Source organism: Lactuca serriola, chromosome 6 (genome assembly GCF_051521515.1).
Source record: "Lactuca serriola cultivar US96UC23 chromosome 6, Lser_US96UC23_V15, whole genome shotgun sequence".
Classification (NCBI taxonomy): Eukaryota; Viridiplantae; Streptophyta; class Magnoliopsida; order Asterales; family Asteraceae; genus Lactuca; species Lactuca serriola.
In genome coordinates this window covers 63,210,975-63,230,656 of record NC_136413.1, presented here as the reverse complement: position 1 = coordinate 63,230,656, position 19,682 = coordinate 63,210,975, and positions in this window count along the sequence as shown.

The following is a 19,682-nucleotide window of genomic DNA, read 5'->3' as shown; positions in this document are numbered from 1 at the left end:
AAATATACATACTTCATATACAAAACAAATCGCTATTATTTTAGAATAATAGTACCATCATCAACTATTTGTTTATAAATTATTTTAGCAAAAATATGCATAAGCCGTTAGTGCAATATGTATTCCTATATAAAATGATTATAAATTCAACAATAATATGAATAAAGTGAACACGAGTAGTAGAACAGAAAGTAAAAGAGTATATTAATAAAGTAAAAATCAAGTACCTATTGGCTATTGTTTATTGGGTAGAATGTTTTTCTTTGTTTTATTTTTAAACCTAGAAGAGTTCGTATGTAAAGGAAAAAACGCTGATACTCTATATTTTGAATTGGGCTTTTTCCTATTGACCAATTGGGTAAATCAGAGGGGAGCGGCAAAGCGACGCTGGAGATAAGAAGCAACGTCGGAGATGTGAAGCTTTGCTTGAGATCTACAGCAACAACGGAGCAGCAACGACTGTTTAGTTTTTGCTTTGTTTTCTCACTTTTTCTTATTGATTTTATAGAATTTATCTTCTACGATTGGTAATTAGAAAGCCAAAAAACGGGGGGGGGGGGGGGGGGGGGGGGGGGGGGGGCATGGCCTCTGGCCCCTTAAAGGATCCTCCAATGTCTATAAGTACTAGATATTAAATCAAATCAAAAGTACAAATTCAGTTTATGTACTATTTTTTGTTCGGTTTTTGGTTCAAAGGAAAAATGAAAAATTTAAAATAAAAGGAAATTAACTTATCATGTAATATTAATATTTAGGTAATTTTTTTGTATTTATGTATGCAACAAACTTGTTAGAAGTGTTTACATATGACCATTATTACGAGCTATAGCAAGTTACAACTTATGTGATGTATACGTATATGTGACAAAGATAAATATCCACGAGGGTAATGATATATTGGTTTTGTTCATATCTAGGCATCGTTTTGTTCACATCTAGGCAATTTCTTTTTTTATTCACATTCGTGATGGGTTTTGATACAAAATATAAGTTTGTTTTTCATAAAAATCATAGCAGAAGACTTAAAAAAAATAAAAAGTTTATTTTTAGTTTATAACAAAATCAAACCACCAATGATCCATTTATAGATGTTAGAATGAAATAAAAACAACCAAATAGTTTTTAGAGTGACAACCTTTGAAGCCTTTGAACCCACTTGGTTTTGGGGTGTTGATGAAGATAACAAAAAATCAAAGAGCATGATTATCTCTATGTGTATCCACCATTAAGAGTAAGACACTTGGAATGCTAGTTTCTTCTTGTATTCTTGAATGTCTTAAGCATTTAAGTGCTTAACTCAAATAAGCACTAAATGAGACAATTCAAGAGGGCTTTTAATCTTGAAACAATCTTTAAAAGACAATAAGAAGAGGTAGAGGAAGAGAGTTTCAGCCATAAAGAGAAAGAGGAGATTTCACTAGAAAAACTAGTCAAAAACTCATGTAAACACTCTCTTATATACCCATGTAAAGGTAAAGGTTTTACATTAAAATACTCTAAAGTAATATTAGTCTTTAAAAGTATGGTGAGACAAAGTATGAAGGTTGAAAAGCAACCTCATTATTTGTTTAAATATTTTCGGTCATACCTCTTGAAAAGAGAAGAGTTCTTTACTGTTAATATTAATATTTAGGTAATTTTTTTGTATTTATGTATGCAACAAACTTGTTAGAAGTGTTTACATATGACCATTATTACGAGCTATAGCAAGTTACAACTTATGTGATGTATACGTATATGTGACAAAGATAAATATCCACGAGGGTAATGATATATTGGTTTTGTTCATATCTAGGCATCGTTTTGTTCACATCTAGGCAATTTCTTTTTTTATTCACATTCGTGATGGGTTTTGATACAAAATATAAGTTTGTTTTTCATAAAAATCATAGCAGAAGACTTAAAAAAAATAAAAAGTTTATTTTTAGTTTATAACAAAATCAAACCACCAATGATCCATTTATAGATGTTAGAATGAAATAAAAACAACCAAATAGTTTTTAGAGTGACAACCTTTGAAGCCTTTGAACCCACTTGGTTTTGGGGTGTTGATGAAGATAACAAAAAATCAAAGAGCATGATTATCTCTATGTGTATCCACCATTAAGAGTAAGACACTTGGAATGCTAGTTTCTTCTTGTATTCTTGAATGTCTTAAGCATTTAAGTGCTTAACTCAAATAAGCACTAAATGAGACAATTCAAGAGGGCTTTTAATCTTGAAACAATCTTTAAAAGACAATAAGAAGAGGTAGAGGAAGAGAGTTTCAGCCATAAAGAGAAAGAGGAGATTTCACTAGAAAAACTAGTCAAAAACTCATGTAAACACTCTCTTATATACCCATGTAAAGGTAAAGGTTTTACATTAAAATACTCTAAAGTAATATTAGTCTTTAAAAGTATGGTGAGACAAAGTATGAAGGTTGAAAAGCAACCTCATTATTTGTTTAAATATTTTCGGTCATACCTCTTGAAAAGAGAAGAGTTCTTTACTGTTTATAAACTCAAAGTTTATAAAATATAAACTTTCTTTAGGTAAAATACAAAAGAATTCAACTAGTCCAAAAGACAGTACATGACTTATTAATTCATCCCATATGAAATAATAATTAGTTATACGCTCTTATAATTATTATTTTCATAAAACAATAATTAATCCCTAATTAAAATACAAGAACTTATATTATTTATTAATAATCATATTAATAATAAATATACAAAATATGTCAACTTAAATAATGGTATTATGTGTCAGATCAAACTAAATGTCTCGATTTCATAAATAGTGATATTATGTGAACAATTTCAATAAGTTGGACGAACGACTTCATCTATCGATTTAAATTTCTAAAACAATGATATTATGTGAACAACCTTAACAAGTTAGATGGTTAAATGTGAATAAAAAAATTATCTAGATGTGAACAAAACCAATAGTTCATTACCCTCCTGGGTAATTATTGTTGCCACGTAAGCTATAATTTGCTACAAGCGGCCATAATGGTCATATGTAAACACTTCAAATAAGTTCCATACCTAGATGTGTACAAAAAAAAGTTACCTAAATATGAGTAAAACGAAAGACAATTACCCTAATAAGTCAATTTCCCTAAAAAAAAATGGCATACAACTAATTAGATTTAACGCTTTATGGACCAAAATTGTTATGAAACATCAAAATAAAGATAAAAATTGCAAACAAATTTCTATTGGTATTAAAATTGAAAAAAAAAAGGGTTAAAGTGAAGGACCAAAAGTGTTATTTTCTTTGATAAATGATATTTGTTTACAATATGACCAATAAACTTTCTTTTAAGGCCACAAGGAAGACCCACCGTACGGTGTGGAGTGAGGTGGACATTTATCAAGGTGGTGAAAATGAGGGGAAGGGTCAAGGGAGTCCGAGTTGTTACACTCTCTGTCTTTTTTACAATTATACATACCAACCATTTGTAATCTTTAGTCTCACAGCAGATTTTATATTTTCTCTCACAAAATTTTGACAAGCAGACGTTAAGTATGCTTCATTACAAGGCAAACAAAAGCGAAATACATGATCACGACATCCATCACGTCCTTCGTGTTGATTTTGTAGAATATGACTAACATATAAGTTATATGTTAGTCAAGTAATGAAATACTTTTATTTTTATTAATTTTGTGTTTATTAACCATTTTTTATTAATTTTATTTATTAAATTATAGTAATCTTAATTTAATAAAATAAAATAGAATGAGAGGAAATCTAAAATTAATTCTTCTATAAATAACTGTATGATATACATGAAATACTCCTTGGCAAAATCTAATACCCTAAAATACTAAAAAAAATGTTTCAAAATTTAAAGAATCCTAGAATTGTGATAAATTGTGATGTTCTCTTCTATTAGTGTGTGGAGACCAAGAATATGAAAAAGATGATGGAAGACGATAAACATGATGGTGAGTCATCATAGTATAAACGGTTGGGACTATCGAGATGCAATAGACAAGCGGCGTTTTTTATGACAATGAGACAACATGGTTAAGGTGGTATTATGACACGTCATAGAAGTAATAACATAAAACTGTTTAGGGTTTTGACAAAGAGAGTGCTTGTTAATTTTCAAGATGATCGTAGCTTATAACAATACATTTTATTATTTACGCCCGTTGGGTAGGGATGAACAAAAACCGCACCGCAACTAAAATTAACCGTAAAAACCGCAACCGCAATTAAAACCGATTGTGAGGTTTTCTGTTTTTCAAAAAACGCAAATTTGCGGTGCGGTGCGGTTATTAGTTTTCAAAAACCGCACCGCACCGCATATGTTATATACAATTTTTTTGTAATTAATTATTAATATATTAAATATTAAAAATAACACAAGTTTCATGGATGAAAGATGGATAAAATACTAGAAGACCAAAGTATTAGTGTTTTGTTATCTTTAATTTTGAAAAATGGTGAAATTAGACAATTTTAAGATATTTCTTGTTAATTACTATTGATTTGACGTTTTTAAGATATTAGTTATTTATGATTTAAGTTAATTGTCTTATTTTAAGGTTTTTTTTATTATTACAAGTAATATGTTTGAACTCTTAAAACCGTTTGCGCTCTAAACTATGGTTAAAAACCACACAAAATAACTGCACCAAATCCATGCGGTTAATAACCGCAACACAGAAAAAACAAAACCGCACCGCAAAAATAACCGTCTAACCGCACCGTAAAAATAACCGCATCATGCGGTTTTGAAAATGGATTAACCGCATTTGCGGTTAGTGGTGAGGTTTTAGCTAATAACCGCACCGCGTTCACCCCTACCGTTGGGTGTGGTCAATGTGTTATTACATATTATCATACCTAAAAGGTGTCACATATCATCCTAGTAATATATGGGGTGTTATAACATCTAAGATGGAAAAGAATAACACCAAGTAACATGTAATAACACTTCTTATTTTCTATTTTATTTTTAATTTTTTTTTGATGTTTTTAGTTTCTATATTTCCAATTTCTTTTTTTATTATCATATAAATTAAATCATAAATTAAAAATAACATTTAAAATGTAAAAATAAAAATTTAAATCCTAAATTAAAAACAACATAAAAAATTACAACTAAGGATAAAAACACATTTAAAAACCTAAAATCAAAAAAAAAAAAAAGACGAAACAAATTACATTTTCAATCTAAATTATTCATCTTTAGTGTCATCATAGATATGATCTACCAAATCATATTGAAGTTATTTGTGTTTTCGTTGGTCTTGAATATCAACGACTCTATGTAAGTATTTTGTTGTCCCTGGTTGAAATTGAATATGTCCAGGTTCCATAGGCGAATACTTCGTAATGTTTTGGCCTTTATTTTCAATCACCATGTTATGCATAGTGATACATGCATACATAATATCTCATAGAGTGTCCAACTCATATGTTTGTGTCGCATGTTCAACTATGTGTCATTTTTCTTTTAGAACTCCGAAAAACACGTTCCACGTCCTTACGTGTTCCTTCTTGTCTTCTCTTGAAAAAATTATCTTTTGGTTCTATCGAGTGTCGAAACGCCTTCACAAACATGGAATATGGTGGATATATTCCATTTGTGAGGTAATACCCGAACTTATACTCATGACCATGTACTTTGAAAGGAGCATCCGATGTCTTTCCTGTCAAAAGGTCCTGAAATATTGGTAACTGATCAAGAACACTTACGTCATTGTTAGAACCCGCAACTCCGAAAAAAGCATGTCAAATCCATAAGTCTTGTGACGCAACAACCTCTAATACTAATGAAGGCGATCCGAGATGACCACTTGTGTATTGACCTTTCCACGCCACATGATAATTTCTCCATATCCACTTTGTGTAATCAATGCTTCCAAGCATTCCCGAAAAAGCATGTCGTTCTTAATGTGTCGCATATAGTTGTTGCATGTTATTCAATGAAGGTTTGCGCAAGTATTTGTCACCGAAGGTTTCGATAACACCTCTTGCCAATCTATACAAACTTTCTCGTGTAGTTCGCTCTGACATTCTCATATAGTCATCAATAGAATCAGGTGATTCCCCCAAAACCATAAGCTTGATTGCAGCAACACATTTTTGTAACCTTGTAAAACCTTGTTTACTTCTCGCATCATACCTCATTTGGAAATATTCATACCTAAACATATATTTAATTTTTAAAATAATTGTTTGATAATCTAAAGAACATATATTTAATTTTTAAAACAATTATATAATAATCTAAAGAACATATATTTAATTTTAAAAAAAATTATTTAATAATCTAAAGAACATATTTAATTTTTGAAACAACTGTAATTATGGTACCTACTTTCCATTGCATTGATTATCCGTTGAAATACATTTTTTTGCAAACGAAACCTTCTTTTAAAACCGCTAGGTTGGTAGACACAATTATCAACAAAATAATCGTGTACTAGACGTCTATGTCCTTCTTCACGATCTCTGTTCAATGCTGCACATCTAGTCAGTAGTGGAGTTGGCTCTGGCGGTATCATGTTGGTAACATATCGATACATCATACCCACGAACATATCATCATCGTCGATATCATGAATATATGGATGGAACGGATCAAAAAGTTCCATTTTTTTAATTATATAGAGTATTAGAAAACAAAATGAAATTGAAAGAAATAGGGAATGTTGAAAGAGTTTGTTGAGTTTTATAGGTAAAATGAAGATAATATTTTTGTGTATTTATAATAATACGAAATTTTTTTTCTTTATTTATGTCGGTTTGCAAACAGTCGAAAATATGACTGTTCCAGTCAAAAAAGCCCCGTTTTCTTCCGTTACCAGCGTAACACGCCTTGCCATAACACCCAAAAACACAATAGGAGGCGATGTAGAGGGCGTCATAACACCGCTTTTTTGTTCCACGTTAGAAAAACGTTATTAGGCGTTGCCGCTCCGTGTAGTCTTATATAAAATGGATCTAAATTTGGCAAACATCGCCAAATTTCATAATATTAAAGTTAAAAAAAAATCGATCAAATTAAATGCCTAATCAATCACGTGTGAATTCTGCAAATCATGGCAATCTCATGAGTTTAGAATGGGAACTGATTTGTACACAATATTTTTTCTCCGTACACAACAATTTGTGCTTTAAAGTATTGTATTGTATAACTCTATAATACACAAATTGTTGTGTATGGCAAAAAATTGTTGTTTACGAATCACTTCCCTTTCAAAATTGAAACGAAATTATTTACTTCAGAAAATAATTCAAATGGAAGGAAATTCAAAACCGAATGCTACTATCAAAATAGCAACATGCACTCTTGCATATGGAGCAAAACCTCGTTTGCCATTTGTGAGGAGTTGTGACCCATTTGAGAGTTTTTCATCAAAATAAAATGGACCTTGTAACTCTTGATGTTGGTATATTTCCACCCGATTTTTCCTTCCACACGGTCCTTATTTTCAAAAATAAAATTTTAAATTTTAAATAAGATAAAAACCCACTTTCATATATCATGATCGAAATAAAATAATTTGTTCAGAAAGTCATAATCCCAAAATTAGAGTATAATAAAATAATTACTGAAGTCTCAAAATACGAAAGTTGTTGATGTGTTTATACAGTCACGTCTTCGTTTTCCCACGATCTAATAGAGTACGTGAAAACCATTTAATCCACACAGGCAAAATTTAATAAGTTTACCAAAATATCACATACATCATAGAAAACTATACATAATAGTAACGACTTGTTTCAACCAAACAAAACATGTAAACATACAAACAACACGTAAGAGTCTACTAGTCTAGCTAAGCATACACTCATGTCATATCAACTATGTCTTAAGTAATACAGTAAAAAAAAACTTACTTGAATCGAAAGCTAAGGAATCACAACTACACATACAACACATACCTTCCATCATTTCTTGTATTAGTTTGGGGGTAAAAGAATAGTATAACACCAAAACTTGGTGTTTATTTCTTTACAACAAACCGATGGCAAAGTTTCATGTGTTACTTTTAGTTCCTCAAATTTTATATTTATTAATATCTAGTTATTTAATATGAGTAGTTATATTTTAAATGTAATAATTATTAAACAATCCATTTCTAATATATTAAATATGAGTGGGTATTCTAAATGTAATAATTTATTTACTTATAATTTTGTTATAATATATATTATAAAGATTTACAACAAAAAAGATATAAATAAATATATAAAAAACTAATACGTTAAAAGGATGTTATGTTATATTAGACTAAAAAACGAATATATAGTGTTGAAGGTAAAACACTATGTTATATTATAAAGATGTAAAAGAGATAAAGTGTGGGTGATGGTCTTAAAGGGTTTAAACATTATAAAAATAATGGTGAGGTAAAAACTCAAGAACTTTCTTGTAATTTGCTTTATATTTGACCTATAAAAATCTGTTAGAGCTATACAAACAAGCTACGGCTCTAAAACATCTAAACATGCTTTTCCCGGTTTGTATGATTAGAGTGATCTTTTCTAAAGACCATATCATCGCATTTGCTATAGCATAAAGAATCATAAGCAAAATCCCACAAAATCTAAGTGGGATGATGGATTCAGGGAAAAAAAGGGAAAATTTATGAATGATCGATCACCCATATCTTAAGCTACAGAAGTACAATTCACATACAAGTACACACCATTGGTGGCCCTACAAAAATTTACTCCCGAAATGGGTCCATTTAACCTCAAAGTCAACTTCCCACTTTAAAAAGTCGACATCTAACATAGATTTCTCTATACGCCGCCTAAATCTTCCAAGCATCTTCATTTTTCTCATATTTAGTCTTCACATCATCTTCTTCCACTTGCATCAACAGAGACGTGAATGACATGTTCGGAAACAGGTCCAGCTCCGACACCCCTTGATGGTTCTCCGGAACCACCGTCTGAGGACTACCTCCGGCGAAAGACGGGGGAAACAGCGATGGGTCGACATTGTGAAGTAGCCAGTCGATTGTCTGTCCGTCGGTGCGGTGGCCGAGCTCTCGGGTGAGTTGGAATATGCGAGCAGCACACAGCGCCGGGACCCTGACTCGCCGCCCTCTCCCATTCACCTTCGAATGGCGGTCCTTTTTCTTTTTTGGCGGAACGTTTTGGTGGGGTTGGATTGAAACCACATTATTGGAAGGATCCAGTTGAACTGGAACGAATAGTTGATGCTTGTTTGTGGAGGAAGGAGGAGGAGGAGGCGGCGGCGGTTGTTGTGGGGTTTGATCAAATCTTTCTTTGAAGGTTTTATCTGGGACTGGGTCCATGGAGTTTCTTCTAGGGTTTTTAGTGGAAAAGGGTAAGGTTAGCCTCTCTTTTCTTGGGTAGAGGAGAGAGAAGATTTGAGTTTGAATTTATGTCTTCAATGTAATATGTTTGTGTTTTGTGACAGGGATTTCGAATTCCAAAGGATATTGGTTTGGTTTTGGGCCTTTTGAAAATCAGATTTGAATTAACCATGTTTAACTATAAACTACTTATCAAATATGTGAAATATAGAAATAAAACGAGATGTTCAGTAACATCATAACATGACTATAAAATAGGATGAGCTTTTTGGACTAAAAAACAAAATCGGAACCAAAACCAGGAGAACTGAATAAATAATTTTGGTCGGTTTCTAGTTTTGAGATTTGGACATAATCAATTTTTGTGTTTTTCGGTTTGGTTCCAAAAAAAATATGACCTTATTCGGTTTTAAAAATCAGAACCAAATGATGAAGAGTTTTTTTTTTTCCTTGTATGCTACCATTTTTTAATTACGAGGTTAAAGGAATGATGTTATTGTTAACTTGGATAACATTAATGGAGCAAAATACAAAAAAATGGTAATTTTTTGTTCCCTAATGTGTGTTTTTGTTCAACTAATTAAACCAAATTACTTAGCTATTTTAGGATATATTAAAACTTATGATGGGAGAAACAATTACATTTTTCAGATTATATATTAAAACTTATGATGGGAGAAACAATTACATATTTGAGATTCATGACTTCTGAATTATGATGTAGAAGAAATTGTACGGTAGACAAACTTTCTAAAGTTCTAATTTCAAAAACCTTTCAACTCGAAGTCAAACAAAACAGTAACAACAACTAAACAACCTTTTCAAGTATAAGTAATAATGCAAAAAGCCCCTTCAGTTTAAAAGAAGTACCAAACAGCCCCTGACTTTATAAAGAATACCAAACAGTCGCTAAATCCAAATTCTTTTAGCAAAACAACCCAGTTTTTCCGGTTCTCGAACCTAAACTGGTTCTATTCGGTTCCAATGTAAATTGTACATGTTATTTGGTTCTTCCCGGTTAATACCCGAACCAGAACCGGTCCCGCATTGGTATAACTGGTCCGGTTTTCAGTTCCTACGTTTGTTCTATTTCAGTTTTCAGTTCTTTCAGTTCCGGACCGATTAACATCTCTACTATAAAAGTAGCCATGCGTCTTCATTTTTATCTAGAGTTTAAGTAAATGACCGGTGTTTTGGTCAAAAAGTGAATAAAGATAAATAAACCAAATTTGTAAATAGGGTGTGATGTATAATATGTTTTAATGTAAAAGTTGAAGATGCAACACATGATTTGCGATGAAATCTCTTGATCGCTCAAAATCTCCGACATAAAATATTGGGAGATGAGTAAAGTCACACTATTTTTGAGTTTTTATTAGAATAAAATCATTACAAATAATTACAAAGCTTCGAGAAAGAAAGTGTAGATATAGTCTTTTTTGTGAATTGTATGTGAAGTGTTATGAACTCTTATAACAAATAACTAGTTATTTGTTATTTATACATATAACAAATAACTAGTTATTCTATAAATTCGGGATCTTCATCTTAACCCCATTTTCACCGTCAAAATGAAGGAGAATAATCATCGAAATCATTTGACCATGTGTTGTTGACTTGGTCTTTAGCTTATAACTTATTTCTCGTCATGTTCAAAAATAAATACAAAGAACTCAAAATATTAAATACATAAAAATGCAAGATAATTGCCAAGACGCAAGATAGTGACCAAGATCTAAGAAAAAAACATAACATATGTTAGTTATTAAGAATTGCCTCCAGAAAACTGCATATCAATATCTTAGAAGATGAAGTTATCTTTCAGGATCAAACTTACCATTAGGGATATGATGGGACGCAGCACAATTATCCGTTCTGATCTTAGCCATTCAGTTGCCTTAGGAATTTGAATTTTGAAGGGTCTAGATTTACGTTTAGTATTATTTATAAATTAGCCCTTGAGTACTGATTTTAATCACTTGTGATAAGAAGTCGCTCATCTCTTTAGGTGAAAACTATTCCTTTTCTTCTTTCTTCTTTCTTCTTCTCCTTCTTTTGCCATGGGTAAGAAACTTACCATGTCATAATCTCAAGTAGAGGGCCTGATTCTTGGTAACTTTGTCAATATAGGTATATATGCCTATGACAAGAGTGAGACTTGTTATTTCTTGAATGTTGAGATTGAAACTCTTCGAACAGGAGAAAAACTCCATCTAGAAGTGGTGTTTAGGGCCATTGACATCATGTTGAAACCTGAATTTGTGTCCCATACAATTGATGCTTTAGGTAAGTTTATCATTATTTCCTTTTTTTAGACATCATGTTGGATACTGAGACATGGATCAAATCATTTTCATTTGTTATCCAGCTTTATCTAAGGCGTCTTAGTTGTCGAAATCTCAACACATAAGAGAAAAAAACCCCTTCTTAACTACATACGCCAGTTGTATAGTTCGTAACTTCGTATTGTACCCAATGATGACCTTTATAGCTATACGGTTACGAACAATGTTGAACCATGTAAAAGCACAATATTTCCCTATACTTAAGTCCTACATATGTATCTCATGTCGAAGGACATAAATATATTTACCTTTATTAAACATCACTAATGACTGCGATCCATGAAGTGATCTTGATGTGGGTCATGTCTAATACTTATTCTACAATTAAGTACCTATGAATTTGGTCGCAACCCTTTGCTATTTTCATCTCCATTAAAATCAACCAATCCATTTATATTAGTCTTATTTCATAGGTGCTCCCACAACTATGAATGATTATGGATATTTATAATAACCATGTTATTCAAGGATTAAACATGCTTATATAGAACACAACGATTATTTAATGAACAGACTATATCCAATATATCAAGACAATATATGTTTCTTATATTGTTCCAATCTAGATTTCAATTAAATCTTTTCACTTAGAATAATATGGTCTTATAGTACCAGAGTGACTTTCTTGCTTTAGCTAATGAAGGAACTTTAAGTAGATTCGACAAACTTGATTTGTATAAACTTTGAGAATACTATCATTTTCTGTTTCTTATATATATATATATATATATATATATATATATATATATATATATATATATATATATATGTGTGTGTGTGTGTGTGTGTGTATATCCTATATATAGAGAAAACCTTTGAGAATGTTTTAGATGCTTAAATATGACTTGGATACCAATACTCACGTTAGTGGGATTACTCATAGGCATAAATAAACTAATCATCTAAGAATCTTCATATGTGCACGTTAGTGGGACCACTCATAATCATAAATAAACTAATTATTTAAGAATCTTCATATGTGGTTTCCGAAACAACAATGTATTCTAACTATGTAGTGTAACTGCAATTAAAGTTTACATGGAACTCCTATCCATGTAAATTTTCCTTCATCCATAATGATGATACGCCTAATTGTGATTGAGGATCATCTTAATCTATTTGGAAGTTTAGTACATGTCTAACAGTTTACACATAGCTTTCTTTCAAATACTCCACAGATCATGAATCCTTCTATAGTTCTTCATAAGTACTTTAGAGCGTTCCTATCAATCATCCTATGACTTATCCTCGGATTATACCGGTATCTATTGGTCATGCTCTAAGCATACGACATATATGGAATTTATGCATAACATGACATATATGATGAATCCAATTGCATCAACATATGGAATACACACCTATTATATAGCTCAACAATTGTACTAGAATTCTGAAGAATGCTCAAAATCATGTCATATGGTATTGATAAGATAAACTCTCTTAGAGTCCTATATCGTGAACAACCTTTCAAGCTCTTGATAGTTATTTCAATTCTACTTAATCTTTTAAGTTCCCTTAATCTATTTATAGATCTTTGTTAGTATGTCAATCACATACAAGATAGTAATGTTATTGTACTCCCACTAGCTTTCTAGAAAACACAATTTATATTGATTTATAAAAAAATCACACTATGCAATTTTCTTATACGAAACAAGATTCTTACGTATTAGATGTTGGCTTAAATCTAAAAATATTTTCATCCATGTATGTTTTCTCCTTTGAAAAATCATTTATTCTTTACATTTATACTATATTGAGGAAGATTAATCAAGCCCATACTTGATTATCATACATGAATGCATCTCTGTGTGTTCTATTAATTTTTGATCAACTATTTGAATAGGTTCAACAAACTGCTTTTGACTTGCTAATTCCAAACTATGATGCATTTAGTTTATGGTTCTTTAGCCTTTAAAGTTCCACATTGCTCCCACTTAGAAAATAAACTTTCTAAGTATATGTCTTTTGGAATGACAATAAACTTTTGTTTATTTATTTAAATTTAAAAGATAAAAAAATCAATTTTAATAATTCATTATTTTTCTTATTTTCTTATAAATCCACAGTTCTTAAATATTTAGACCATCATATTTAATTTTTTTAATTAACTCATGTAATACACGGGGCTTACACCTAGTTGTAGATAAATGTTGTTAGTAGATGTTAGGGTGAGTTAAGCTTCTTGTCTTACATATGCTCTATAACTTTATACCTTTTAGATAAGGATAAACCATTTCATCATTAGTCTTATGAAGGTATTTAATCTACTTGTTTGGTTGGATATATATATATATATATATATATATATATATATATATATATATATATATATATATATATATATATATTTGTTGAAGTGAGCATAACTCCAAAATTTTATAAAGGAAAGAGTTCTTTAAAACATCATATAATAGACTATAAGGTTTGGTTTATAATCTTCAAAAACTTATAGTATTAGTATACAACCAGTGGTCAGGTGAACCTATCCTACTAGAAAATATGACAACTACCTTGAATGTAATATCCAAAAATTTCACGAAAATTTAAACTTTTTAAACAATCCAAACCATCACTTGTTTAAAAAAATTGTTTTACAAAACATGTCTATTATCAGAGCTTTCCCAAAATCATAAACAAAACATGAGGAGGTTCATGATCAAGCCTTCGCCTTCCCACGATCATTTGAGGTACCAGAAACATAACCCAAAACTGTAAGCCCAAATCTTAGTGAGTTTCCCCCAAAGTACCAACTTAATAGAAAACAACATGCATACAGAGCCTTTAGTCTGACTGGAACGCCCAACCATCCTACAGTGTACTTGGTACACTCACAGAACCTTCTGCATGACTGGTATGCCACACCGGGCCTTCAGTACATCTGGACCATTCTCTGGGCCTTCGGCCTGACTAGTACGCCTCACTGGCCTTCAATCTATCTGGGACGCCCTAGGTCTGTTGGCCTTCAGCACAAAGCAAGATCGCCTCAACCCAACCATACATATACTGTTTTGACACACATATAATACATCATCATAAAATTAACCAACCAATAACATGCAGATAGATCTTACAGATCACTAAGCATAACATCATCCTATCTACCAGGATACAGATATAACAAATCACTACATTACTCAATCATATGATAATCATGATAACAATCCAAAGAGTCGGCCTTGGTGCCTTCGACCCATAAGTATAGTGACAGAGACTCACCTCACACTGCTGAATCACACTGAAAGCCTCTGGCTGCTAGCTCACTAAAATCCATGCACTAACACAACAAAATAATCATCCAATTAATAATTGGATTATAATCCTTGGCTAATAATCCATAATTAGGGTAAATGGCCACTTTACCCTTTCCCTAGATGGGCTAATATCCAGGCCCAAATCTTGATCCCAAAAGGCCCAAAAATAAATAATCACTCAAGGCCCATAATTGGCCAAATTTTCCAAATTAGGACCAACTCCTATTTGGGCCTTAATCCAAGGTCCAACACTTCACTTAGCCCAAAACACCCATAATCGGATGGACCAATAAGAGGCTAAGCATCCAAGCCCAAAAGGTGGCCCAAAGCTTGAAGCCCAAACTCGAAAACCCAACAGGCTGAGTACACGAGGCGTAACCAGATGTACGCCCAACGTACTCTGCATTGACATGGAATCACGCTATTGACCACCTATGCCTAATTTACGCCTTGGTACGCCCAGCGTATGCAGTGGCGATGCAAGACTTCGATTAAGAGCTTATCCCATTCAGTCTAATGTGCAATTTCAAATCTAGGTCCAAAGAGGTTTTCCAAACCATAAAGTTTCCAACTTTATGGTAATGCATGTCTTAATAAGGCCTAACACCAAGATTCTAGCTTGTCTTAACCACTAAAGACCTCATGCATGCACCAAAATTGCAAAGATAACATTTTTATAACTTATTGCACCTTATTTCTTCAGAAAGAACGAATCCTTTGGTCTTAGAGTAGCATATACTCATAAACACCAAGAAAAGGGATTAACAACTCATAAGTTCCTCATGTCAAGATCTAAAAGAAAACAAGGCAATATTGAAGCTTTATACCTTCTGGAGCTTCTCAAGAAGGTAAGAATCCGATATCCACAAGTTGCTCCCTCACCAAGGCTTCTCCAAGAATCTTCTTCTTCCTCTAACACACCAAGAACACACCAAAAAGAATACAGTTGAGCTCCAAAATGCACACTCAAAGATTAGGGTTTGCAAAAACGTCCCAAGGGAGTGGAGGTTAAAAGGTGGAAAGGAAATGAGCCAATAGGATGCTTAAATACCCTTCAAACCCTAAAATTTCAGGTTTCCTCCTGACGTGAGTACGCTCAACGTACATGAGTGTATGCCCAACGTACTAGGGTGTGCCCTAGTATGCTCAACGTACACACATGTACGCTTAGCGTACTCCTCCAACTCATATTACAAAAATGTCACTAGGGCTTCAAGGCATAATTCTTGGACTTAGGGATCAAATTGACTTATAATTTAAAACAGAGGAATGAATTTGAAAATACCTGAAAACCGGGGTGTTACAACTCTCTCCACTTGAACTAGACTTCGTCCTCAAAGTCTACTGCAAAGAACACCTATGGATAATACTCCCGCATCTCAGCCTCCGGCTCCCAGGTCTACTCGGAGCCCCTCCGGTGCTGCCATCGTACCTTTACCAAAGGTACTTCCTTGCTAAGTAAAACCTTTACCTTCCTTTCCAAAATAGCTACTGATAAGACACTCATCAACCTAAATATTATCCAACAAAACCACTGCATCCTCATCCAATATGCACTTCCGCAGCTGCGAAACATGGAAAGTGATGTTAATCTAATTAAACTCCTCAAGAAGATCCAATCTGTAAGCAACCTTGCCAACCCTGTCAATAACTCGAAATGGCCCAATATAACGGGGATCCAATTTCCCCCTCTTCCTGATGCGAATTACACCTTTCCAAGGTGAGACTTTCAGTAACACCATGTCGCCGACCTGAAATTCCAACTCGGATCGGTGCCGGTCGGCAGACCTCGGTCCACCCCATAACCTTGTGGCCAACCTTGCCCTAGCAAACCGGGGTACGACATCTCCGCTCATACAAGAGCTCAAAAGGCGGAGCAATAATGCTAGAGTGAAAACTTTTGTCGTAGGAGAAATCCTCAAGAGGTAGGTAGGAGTCCCAGCTCCCACCAAAATCGATGACACAGGCCCGTAACATATCCTCAAGGGTTTGTATGATCCGCTCACCCTGGTCGTCGGTCTGCGGATAATAAGTTGTGCTGAAGTGAAACCTTGTGCCCAGTTCCTCATGGAACTTCTGCCAAAAACGGGAGGTGAATCAAACATCACAGTCTGAAACAATGGAGACCGGAACCCCATAGCGAGCAATGACCTTGCGAATATACACATCAGCTAACTTCTCGGCCGAATAAATCTCCCGAATCGCCAAGAAGTGGGCACTCTTGGTCAATCGATCCATGATGACCCAAATAGCATCGAAACTCTTTGTTGTCTTCGGCAACTTCGTAATGAAATCCATCGAAATCTGCTCCCATTTCCACATGGGAACCTCCATAAGTTGCAGCTTGCCATGTGGCCTCTGATGCTCAACCTTGACCATCTTGTAGGTCATGCCCCTCTCTATACCAGGTTATCTCCCTCTTCATACGTGGCCACCAATAGCTCAATCTCATATCTCGATACATCTTGGTGGCTGCCGAATAGATAGAAAAGCGAGACTTATGAGCCTCCTCCAACACAATCTGTCTGACCCCACCAGAACCCATATCCGACCACAACGGGTCAACAATCCATGACTATCCGGAACAAATCTGGCGATCTCACCCTGATCCTCTCTATCTTCAAGTTCTCTTCCCGAACACCCTCGGCCTGAACCTCCCTAATCATTCCCAAAAGTGGAGAATCCACAAATATCCTCATACATACCCCATCTGAAGACCCAACCGACTTGCGGCTCAAAGCATCCTCCACCATATTCCTTTTACCCAGATGGTAAAGGATCTCGCAGTTGTAATCATTGACTACGTCCAGCCACCTGCGCTGCCTCATGTTCAAGTTCGGCTGATCCTTAATATGTCTCAAAATCTTGTGATCCATGTAGAAAGTACAGGGACCCCATAAAGATAATGCCTCCAAATCTTGATGGCAAAAACCGCAGCCCCCAAATCCAGATCATGCGTGGGATATCTTGTCTCGTGCGGCTTCAGCTGTCACGAAACATAAGCTATCACCCGTCCTCTCTACACGAGGAACGCCCCCAAACTAGTGATGGATGTATCATAGAAAACCACAAAATCCTCAATTCACTCTGGAAGGGTCAAAACCGGAGCCTCACATAGTCTCTGCAAAGGGTCTCAAATGTTGTCTGCTGCTTAGGGCCCCATGGGAAATCCACCCCTTTCCTCATCAGACGAGTGAGGGGTACTACAATCTTGGAGAAATCCTAAATGAATCTTCGATAGTACCCTGCCAAACCCAAGAAACTCTTGATATCTGAAGGAGATTTCGGAACCTCCCACTGCATCACAACCTCGATCTTGGTTGGATCGACCAAAATCCCATCCTGGTTAACAAGATGTCCAAGAAACTGCACCTATCGTAACCAAAACTCGCACTTCAAGAACTTAGCATAAAGTTGTTCTCGCCTCAAAACCCCTAGAAGCTTGCGAAGATGCTCATCATGTTGCTCTCTGGTCTTGGAATAAACCAAGATATCATCAATGACTACAATAACCAAACGATCGATCATCGACCTGCATACTCAATTCATCAAATTCAAAATACTACAAGTACATTGGTAAGCCCAAATGGCACCACCATGAACTTGTAATGCCTATAACGAGTTCGGAATACAGTCTTCTCCTCGTCCTCCTCTCTCACCCTGACGTGATGATACCAGGACCTCAGATCTATCTTGGAGAACCAAGATGCACCCTGCAACTGATTAAAGAGGTCATCAATCCGCATAAGGGGATAATAGTTCTTCACCGTTAACTTGTTCAACTCCTGATAATCAATGCACATCCGGTGCATTGATTATGTATGTTATGATATGTACCCGCCCTAATGTGGCTTTTGCTTTGAGCATGGTCAGCAGATATCAGGGGAATCCTGGTAGAGCTCACTGGACTATGGTAAACAACATTCTTAAGTACCTGCGGAGGACTAACGGTTGAGTCCTTACCCTCGGTGGGAGTGATGACTTGAGAGTGACAGGGTATAGTGACGCCATCTTTTAGACCGACATAGATAATTTTCGCTCTCAGTCGAGCTGGGTATTTACCCTAAATGGAGGAGCAGTAACACGGAAAAGTTCCAAACAGGAGACTGTAGATGATTCAACGTGCGAATCAAAGTACATTGTAGCAAGCAAGTGAAGCGTTGAAGGAAGCGATATGGCTAAAGAACTTCATCGGAGACCTTGGAGTTGTACCAGCTGTAAAGGAGCCTATGGAGATTTTCTCTGGTAGCGAGAGTGTGGTCGCCTTAACCAAGGAACCAAGGGATCATGGTAGATCCAGGCACATTGACATAAAATATCACTTCATAAGACATCGGATAGAAGAAGGACTCCTCGTAGTAAAAAGGGTGTCGCAGAGGAGAACCCAACAAATCCCCTTACGAAGGGACTGAGTAGGGTTAAGCCCTTGCGGCATGCTAGAAGTATTGGGCTGAAGGACGATATTAGTTTTAATGATTAGATAGCCATTCAGAAACTTGTAATAGATAAAATGTAATTAACATTTGATGATTAAATAAATTGAGTTTTATTTATGAGTAAAGTTACTATCTTGTGTCAGTTGTTTACTATTGTTTCATTTTGCATGTTTTGAATTCCAGAATAATAAGATTATTCAAACCATCCACAGTCGATGATACTTTGGAAGTAGGTATTGAGACAACACTGTCATGAATTGCCTTGTAGATTGTCTAAAGTGTTTAGACATAGCAAAAGTTTGCTACAACATTCATGAGTGCTCCTGAAATAAGATTTGA